Source organism: Rattus norvegicus, chromosome 3 (genome assembly GCF_021556685.1).
Source record: "Rattus norvegicus strain SHRSP/BbbUtx chromosome 3, alternate assembly SHRSP_T2T, whole genome shotgun sequence".
In the NCBI taxonomy this organism is placed as follows: domain Eukaryota; kingdom Metazoa; phylum Chordata; class Mammalia; order Rodentia; family Muridae; genus Rattus; species Rattus norvegicus.
In genome coordinates, this window is record NC_141536.1 from 118,043,210 (window position 1) to 118,052,498 (window position 9,289).

At 48.6% G+C, this 9,289-nt stretch overlaps 1 long non-coding RNA gene across 1 annotated transcript in view; it reads left to right on the forward strand.

Annotated features, from left to right (window-relative positions):
• Positions 1 to 8,157: 8,157 nt before the first annotated feature.
• LOC120101662 (uncharacterized) overlaps positions 8,158 to 9,289 on the forward strand; it is a 13,619-nt gene continuing 12,487 nt past the window's right edge. The window contains exon 1 of the long non-coding RNA XR_015684608.1: positions 8,158 to 8,257. This is a non-coding gene — a long non-coding RNA (uncharacterized LOC120101662). The remainder of the gene's footprint in view (positions 8,258 to 9,289) is intronic.

Consider the following 9,289-nt stretch of genomic DNA (forward strand, 5'->3'; position numbering starts at 1 on the left):
TATAGTGGAACATTAATCAGGACAGATGCAGCCCTGACACTTGCTCTATAACAAGGAGAACAAATACTACATTGCTCAAGTCAATGGATGATCTAGAGGCGGAAAATAGATGAAGTTGCTGGGGGTGGGGAGAGGAGAGACTATGGAATTATTATCTGATGGGTACAGAGACCGTGTTGTGGATGATAAGAAAGGACTGGAAAGAGATGGTGGAGGTGGCTACATAACAATGTAAGTGTACGCCTAAAGATAGAACAGTAAATTCCACCTTATGTATATTTTATGATAGACACATGTTGCAACTTTGCAATCCTCCCAGCTTCCTGCTGACTCAGCAGAGACAAGCAGTCCTGGGGAGGCTGGAAGTGGGGACAGGAAACTCATGACATCTCAGCCCCCAGCCCATCCAGCACATGACTTCACTGACTACCTGGGGAGAGCAGAGAGGGAGACCAGGCCCAGCCAAGGATCTGAGGTGCTCCCAAGGTGCCCAGGTAGCACTTAACCCCATGAAGAAGGCAGAAGAGATGTCTTTGCAGGGAAGGTGGCAAAGAACCCAAGTAGAACAGAAGGGGACTCAGCTCCCCGGGGCTCCAGGCCTCCAGTACCGGCTGCATCGGAGTAACATACCTGGCTTCTGGAGACTAGCCCAAGCTGGCCCCTCAGTTTAAGAAAAGGCAGCCTGTTGAATACATTGGGTGTCAGAGTAGCCCTAGGGTCTAGATCCACACACATGGTGTCAGGGACAAATCCCCTGCATTTAGAACATTAGCAAGCTATGTCTTTGCTGTCGCCAGCTCTCTGCCTCCTATAATTGAGGTCCTAGAAATGGCAGCGGTGACTCCTGTGGAGGGATGGTGGAGTTTTGACATTCCCAATACCAGAATGGCACATTTGAGAGACAGCATACGGCAATGGTGCCTCATTTGACTCAGCCCCAATATCCAGGGATCAGACCCACTGGGAGTCCAGCGTGCTGGCTCAGCCTACTCCACCCCAAATACCTCAGGGACTGTTTTCAAAAAATGAAGAGGAGGGGTTGGGGATTTAGCTCAGTGGGGATTTAGCTTGCCTAGGAAGCGCAAGGCCCTGGGTTCGGTCCCCAGCTCCGAAAAAAAAAAAAAAAAAAAAAAAAAAAAGAAGCAAAAAAAAAAAAAATGAAGAGGAAAGACAATCCCAGGAACAAAGAGCACTGTCTCTGTGTGAAAACCTGGTATAGAAAGGGAGGTACCATAGGGTTGGATTGGGGTGACTTACCTAATTAGGCACCCAGCACTTCTTGGGAATAAATTCTGTCCTGGGAGAAAGGGAGGGATAGCAATCTTGGGACCCAGAGAACTTGTGGCCCTGAAAGAATTCCTCCTGTGAACAATGACCTTTGGACAGCAATGTCCTCAGACAGAAGTTCCTGATGTTCATTATGCTGAAGAAAGGGCTTACATGACCACACTGGAGCTGGCATATGCCATGTCAGAGTCATTGGAGTGCCCTGGAGTACTTTGGAAACCTATGTTCACTGCATGTGAGACCAAGTGTCCCAGAACATCTAGGGAAGACAGGCTGGGGCCCTGACCCCTGACAGAGGCAAGGTCATTGTGGGTAACTTTCTCCAGTATAGGATTCAGTTTCTGTTTCCTGTACCCCAGGGCTCCCTGCAACTTCCCTATCAGCTGGAGAAAGAAAGATACAGATGAGGCCAGCTGAGGAACACCAGAAAGAGGAATAGAGTGTAGTGGGCGATTCTAGAAGTAGTTTATTTCAAAATAGAGGAAAACCCTAAACATAGGCTCAACATCAGTTGTTCAAGCCACAGAATCCATACATAATGTCTATTTTCCTTTTGTTTTTCCAGACAGGGACTCATGTATCTAAGAATGCCTATGAGGCTGAGGATGACTTTGAACTTCTGATCTTCCTGCTCTCTCCCAGATGCTGGGGTTACAGATGTGATCATCATACCTGCTTTATGGGGTGGTGGGGATTGAACCCAGGGCTTCATTCATCCTAGGAAACGATTCTGCCAATGCAGTGCATTCTCTCTCTCTCTCTCTCTCTCTCTCTCTCTCTCTCTCTCTCTCTCTCTCTCTCTCTCTCTCTCTCTCCCTCTCCCTCTCCCTCTCCCTCTCCCTCTCCCTCTCCCTCTCCCTCTCCCTCCCCCTCCCCCCCCCCCACCCCCCCCCTGATAAGTTCCCCTGCTCAGTCCTTGAATTTGCTCTGAAACCAGGCTAGCCTTTAGTCCATGATACTCCTGCCTCAACCTACAAAGTAGCTGGGATTATGGACTTACACCACCAGGCCCGGTGACAACTAACCAGTGACTTTGACTGAAGTAGTAGAAAGCCCGCAGCTCATTCCTCAGCCTAGTTTTGACTCGTTCTGACTGACAAGCCCACGACAGGTGAAGCGGTGATGTGAATGAGGCTGAGTGGGAGTCCATTAGAGTAAGAAAATTAAGGGAGGGGTGGGCATGGTCATGGTGGAGGGTTGGCTGGGATCTGGATTGGAATTCAAGGTGGGAATGGGCACAGGTGAGGAGAAGATGGAGTCTGGGTAGGAGCGTGGGGCATGCGTTTGGGGTTGGGATGGTGTGTTGGAGATTGTGGGAATAAGGCATGTAGTTTGTGGTTGGAGCTGCCATTCCAGTGGGGGAGCTCGAGATGGGAATAGCTGTGGAGGAAGGAGGAAGGTTATGGTTGGGCCAAGGCTGGGGCTGGAGAGGACCTAGCATGGGGGAATAAGTTGGATTTCATGTCTAGGGTTTGCAAGGATTTGGAGGGTCCAGGAGTCACCCCGACATGCCATATCCTATCCGAGAAAAGCCAAGGCCCACTCCACTCTCTACTCCCAGGCCCAGAGATGGTAGTGTCTGTGCCATGGGAGGAAATGGCTGCTGGGCTGGCTGACCTGCCTTCCAGAGAAGGGAACTGGAAGAAAGGCCAAGAACTCAGTGCAGCTGTCTCTCTGCTTCTGCTTCCCAGGAGAGGAGGATCCTTTCTTGGGGGCTGTTTCCTCTTTCCTGAACCCTCAGTCCTCTCTCTGTCCAGCTGTTATCTGGCTCAGAGGACAGCTGAGGGCTTGCATAATCTCAGGACAGGAAAAGCCTAGACACAGGAGAGCCCCCACTGGACCAAGGGCTTGGGAAGGACAGCTGAAGTGGGGCCCAGGACCACAATGAAGTTTTCTCCCAGGCGAATGGGAAGAGAGGCTGGCATTATCATTCTCCAGCGAGGCTCAAACTTGTCTCTCTGGACCACCTAGCTTTTGGGGAGAGTCCCTGGGAGCCAAGCCTGAGTGGGAGGAACATCACAGGCAAGTGGATCAGGGCATTCAGCTTCCAAGTCCTCCACAGCCCCCTACAGCCTGGCTTGGTCTAAGAACCTCCAAAGAAGCAGGTTGTGAGTATCTAAACCAGCATGGTGGCATACAGGTGCAAACCTAGCATTCAGAAGGCTGAAGCAGGAGGACCTCAAGTTCAAGGACAGGCTCTACTACAAAGTGAGACCTTGTTCGAATAAAGAAGAAACAAGACCACAGAAATGCCTCAGGGATTAAGAGCACCGACTGCTCTTTCAGAAGACTCCAGTTAGAATCTCAGCACCCACATGGCAGCTCACAACCATCTGTGACTCCCGTTCCAGAGGATCTGACGCCCTCTTCTGGCCTCTGTGGGTAATGCATGTGTGTCCATGGAGGCAAAACACCCGTACACACCGGAAAACAGGAAAACAAGACCATAGAAAGGACTCCACCACTCCTTTTTGTTGTTTGTTTTTGTTTTTTGAGGTAGTATTTCTCTGCTTAGCCCTGGCTGTCCTGGAACTCACTCTGTAGACCAGGCTGGTCTCAAACTCACATATATCTGCCTCCACCACAAGACGCTGAGACTAAGGGCATGAGACACCATCTCCAGGCCCACAAACCACTCTAATATACAGTACAAGATTCTCTGCCATTTGAGGGCCGACTATGTGAGGGAGCTGCTCATAATTGGATCTATTTCTGCTTTTTTTTTTTTTTTTTGGTGGTGGTAGTGGTGGGGTGTGTAGGGGGGTTGTGTGTGTGTGTGGGAGAGAGAGAGAGAGAGAGAGAGAGAGAGAGAGAGAGAGAGAGAGAGAGAGAGAGAACAAATGGGATGTCCTGCTTTATCACCCAGCAAGCCCCAGTGATCTGAGAGTTAAAAGTGCAGGTGGCCATACCAGAACTTTTTACATGGCTGCTGAGAGATCTGAACCCAGACTCTGTAGCTCGATCTCTTACCTGCTTACCCACTCTCACGCCATCTTCTCAAGCCACCCCCCCTTTTTTGAACAGGGACTCACTATCTAGGCCAGATTGGCCTTGAACTCAGCACCATGCCCACCTCACTTATTCCTTCTGTAGTGAGGCCATGACACATTACTACCTGCTCTTCAGTACTTTACACTTTGTGAGGGTGAAATATGCTCTCCAGCCCTTAATTTCAGTCTTGACTTAGTGAACTGTTTGACCAATAGACAACTGTTAATGGACGAGACGTAAGCAAGTTCTTAAAATCTGTGGTGGCCTTCCCATATGTGTCCTTGCCACTGTCATGCAAAGAACAGGCTACAGGTAGCATGCTGGCCAGAATAGGAGACGCATTGCTCTGAAACAAACTCCAGCTGTGTGAGCCTGCACCATCCAGCCCTGAGTCACCCCGATACCCTGTGGGGTGGCTGTAGGTGCCACATGGAGTTTCCCTGCAACTCTGGGGATTTAGACCAGCTCTGGGGTTGACTGGTAATGGAGGTTTGGTGTCCTGCTTGTTCAGCTCCCTTAGCAGACTAAGGCCTGGAGGCCTGGACTCTCACTTGCTCTTCCTTAGAATAAGGGGACAGGGTCAGGATTGGCATCTCCTCCCTTCATCCTTCCCTTGGGTCTATGGAAACCTCTGTAAATAAAAAGCCCAAGGCAGCTCCATGGTGAGTGAGACACCCGGGCTCAGAGTGAGCCTGCTGGTCCCTGTGGCGTGGGTTCGGCCAGTCTCATTCTAGATGGAAGAAACAAGATGCAGAGAAATTTAGAGATTTTCTCGGAGAATATTCATTTTGATTAAAAAAAAAAGATGAGAGGTGGGCTGGACAGAAGGATCAGATGGGGAAGGGGAGGGAATGTGGGAAGAGACAGCTAGAACTGAGGGCCATTTGAGGGGTGGTATGGAAGTGTGGTGCAGTGTAACCTCTCTAAAATATATAAAATATATGAAGCTTCAAATAATGGGGGAGACAGAATCATGATTCTTTTTTTGTCACTAAACAAAGCTTACAGTACTGGGACTGGGTTACATCCAATTGAGTTGTTGGCCAAAGGGCCCCATGAAAATCCCCAAACAATCCAGGCTGTTGCTAAGACAGCAGGTTGCTCTCCACAAACTGATAACAAGGCCCCATCACTGAAGACAGTGTCTACACAACTCACTGAACACGAGAGGTCGAGCTGGTGCTGCACAGAGCTGTACTATAGCCCAGTGTCTTTGGTACAGGGACATACTCTACAGGCTACCAAAAGAGAAACTAAACACCAACCCAGCCACAAAACCTTTGATCTACAATGCTGTCCTGCTTGCAGGATATGCTGGAGCAACGGTGGCCCAGCTGTGGGAGTGGCCAACCAATACCTGATCCAGTTTAAGATCCACTCGATGAGATGGAGCCCATGCCACCTGGTTTGGGTGACCAAGGATAGAGCCTAGATAGCCCACGGACCTAGGGTAAAGCCAAGTAGTACTTTGTCTTTTTTTTTAAGTAGTAATAAAATGACAATGATATTCTGCTATACTCATAGATCAGCGCCTTGCTCAGCCATCATCAGAGAAGCTTCCTCCTGCAGCTCATGGGAACAAATTGTGCAGAGAGTGAGAGACCTTAAGACACTCTGCTCTAAAAAAGAATTTTCCATCAAATCCTCCCCTCAGAGCTCAGGGAAGCCTGCAGAAAGGAGGGAAAGAGAGTAGAAGTCAGAGGGAACAGAGGACCAGGAAAACAAGGCCTCTAAGTCAACTGAGCGAAGTCATGTGAACTCACAGAGACTTCTCGAAGCAGTGAGCACAGGGCCTACTGGGGTCCACACAGGTCCTCTGTGGATTTATTATAGCTTCTAGCTTAGGACTTTTATGGAACTCCTGAGTGTGTAAACAATGGGTCTCTGAGTCTTGTGTCTTCTCTTGGGTTACCTGGTCAAGCTTCAGTGAGATGGTTTTTGTTTTATTAAATTTTATCTTGATAGATTGACTGTTATCTCTTAGAAGCCTATTCCTTTCTAATAAGAGACAGAAAGGAGTGGGTCCAGGTGATAAGGAAGGAGTGGGAGGAGAGGAAACTAATCGGAATGCTTGTATGAGAAGAGAACCTATTTTCAATAAAAGCAGAAAAATTGGCTACAAAACCCAAACTTCCAAACAGCAACGGTATAAATAAACCAGAATGTGTCTCGAGGTAACATTGGCGTACAGTTTATGTTTATGTCTGAATGGGTTAAAATAGGGACTTTTTACATAGTCCCTGGGTGGCCTTGAACTTGTGCTCTTCTTGCCTCAGCTTTCTTAGTGCTGGGATTACAGCTGTGTGCCGCCATGTGCATCTGGCAACTTGATGATCATTTTGAAACCGGACTCCTTTGTTTTCAGTCAGCTATTTTCTACTCAAGGTCCAAGGTGGCTGCTGGTTGCTCCAGCCACTAAGCAAGAAAGAGGAAGGGTTAATTCAGCCCATGCCCAACGTTGTCACATCTCCTTAGATTATGTGTTTGTTTGTGTCAATCTACATAGAAGTTAGTCACAGGGTCTAAGTAATTGTCCTAATAGAGAATGTGCTGGATAAGTACTAGAGAGTCATTACTAAGTCCATTCATTTCCCCTACCCAGACTCTGGGCTCCTGCGAAGGTGCACCAGCCAATTTGCCAGTGTTTGTGCAGAGCCTCCAGTGTCCCCCAGAGGGTGCCAGAGCCCTCTGCTTCCTCCACCTTCAGACATTTGCTAGCTAGATTTTTTTCTGAAGGCCCTGGAGGGGCAACTGAGCTCTCATATCTGGATGCAGGAAGCACGAGTCTTTTGGAACATCAAAGCCAACCCCAGTACCAAACCTCTTCCAGCAAGACCACACTCCTAATCCTCCCCAAACAGCCCTCAACTGAGAAGCAAGTATTTAAATACCAGAGACTGGTGTGTGTGTGTGTGTGTGTGTGTGTGTGTGTGTGTGTGTGTGTGTGTGTGTGTGTTGGGGAGGGGCTTGTCATTCAAACCAACACAAGGACAACAAGCAGAGCTAAACAGGAGCTACCTTTGGGCTAGGACAGGAGACTCTGAGGCTCCGGTGGCTGTCAGCCCATCCTGAAGAGCAGCAGGTGAAGGAGAGGCAGAGAGAGAAATTCTAAAGTGAATGAAAGGCGAACCTGGGGTAGAAATGCAAGCCTGCAACCCCAGCACTCAGAGGTGGAGGCAGGAAGACTGGGAAGGAATGTGAAATTCTGTGGTTAAGGCTTCCAAAATTCAGGACCTACTACATAAGACCCTAACTCAGAACAAACAAACGAGCACAAAACAGTGCACCAAGCATGATTGTACATGCCTATAACGCCAGCACTAGGGAGGCTGAGGAAGGAAAATCTAGAGTTTGAGACCAGTCTTTCTACATAATGAAACAGAGGGAGGGAGAGCTCGAGGGAGAGGGTGGGGGACTAGGGGTGTGGCTCAATAGCGAAAACTTGCCTAGAATGCACAAGGTCCTGGATTTGACCTCAGCACTACAGAGAGAGGAGAGGAGAGGAGAGGAAGGGAGGGGAGGGGAGGGGAGGGGAGGGGAGGGGAGGGGAGGGGAGGGGAGGGGAGGGGAGGGGAGGGGAGAGAAAGAGAGAGAGAGAGAGAGAGAGAGAGAGAGAGAGAGAGAGAGAGAGATATGCAGGGACGAAAGAGGAGGAGGGGAAGGAGGAAAAGAGGAGAAGGAGAAAGAACAGAAGGAGAAAGAAAAAGAAAGAAGAAATTAATATCAAACAGCTACTGAGGGCTGGGGGCCTGGTCAGGCCTAGCAGCTTCCTGAGCGCAGTACATGGAGCCTCTGAACCAGCTCCTGCTATCATCTCCGTTCTCAGGAAGCTGAGTCACAGGGAGGTAAAGAAACTGAGCTGGGGGTTGTGCTGCAGCTGGGCGGGGAAGGAATGTGAACATGGGCAGCCATTTCCTGAGGCCAGCTCTGAACTACCCAGATACATACACTGCTTGCTAAAAGAACCTGTAAACAAAAGGTGAGCAAACCGATCAGAACGGATGACCCAAAGAGCAGAAAGGAGTTTAGGGAAAGGGACGTTTTAATGCTATTATGTTCATAAAACAATAAAGCAGCCATCAAGGAAAAGAGCAAAAATAAGCCCTGGAAATTTTAAATAGAATAGCTAAAAGGAAACTTAAATAGAAAGGAATATGAAATTCTGTGGTTAAGCTTTCCAAAATTAACCCACTTTTCCTTTTTCTAATTTTAATTTAGTATACTTTTGCAGGTGTGCGTGTACATGTACGTGTACATTTGTGTGTGTGTGTGTGTGTGTGTGTGTGTGTGTGTGTGTGTGTGTGTGTGTGTGTTGTCAGAGGATATCTTTTTTTTTTTTTTTTGGTTCTTTTTTTCGGAGCTGGGGACCGAACCCAGGGCCTTGCGCTTCCTAGGTAAGCGCTCTACCACTGAGCTAAATCCCCAGCCCCGTCAGAGGATATCTTTGTGGAGTTGCTTCACTCTTCCTACCTTTCAGGAGCTCTCCTGCTCATGTAGCAAGTACAAATGAGCCTCCTCATCAGCTCTTTGCCCCTCTTCATTGGTGGGAGTGTTGGGGAGCTTGGGGGCCAGAAGAGCCTTGACTTCAACTAAAGCCACATGTACCACTAAATCCCAATGACAAGAGGGAGGATAAGGCATTCAAAGCCACCAGCTGCCACATAGCAAGTCCCAGGCCAACCTGGTCTCTGTGAGATCCTGTTTCAAAATACAAACAAAAAAACCCAAGTCCTGTATTCTCTAGAGGATAGGTACAATCAGCCTGGGCCCTGTTTAGTTCACAGGAGGGGTAGGCTTCCATTAGGAGAAGCCAGGATGAAGGAAGATAAGACTAAAAGCAAGAGACACGGTGGCCCTGGGTCCTTAAATATACCACTCAGGCCCAGGATTAAGCCTTCCCTAAAGCTAAAAGCTAAAAGGTCTCCAATTAATTATCCAGTCATCTTTGTCTTCACTGTCTCCCTCAGCTCTCAGATGAGCCACTGTCGAGGTGAGCTGACAGGACTTGGTT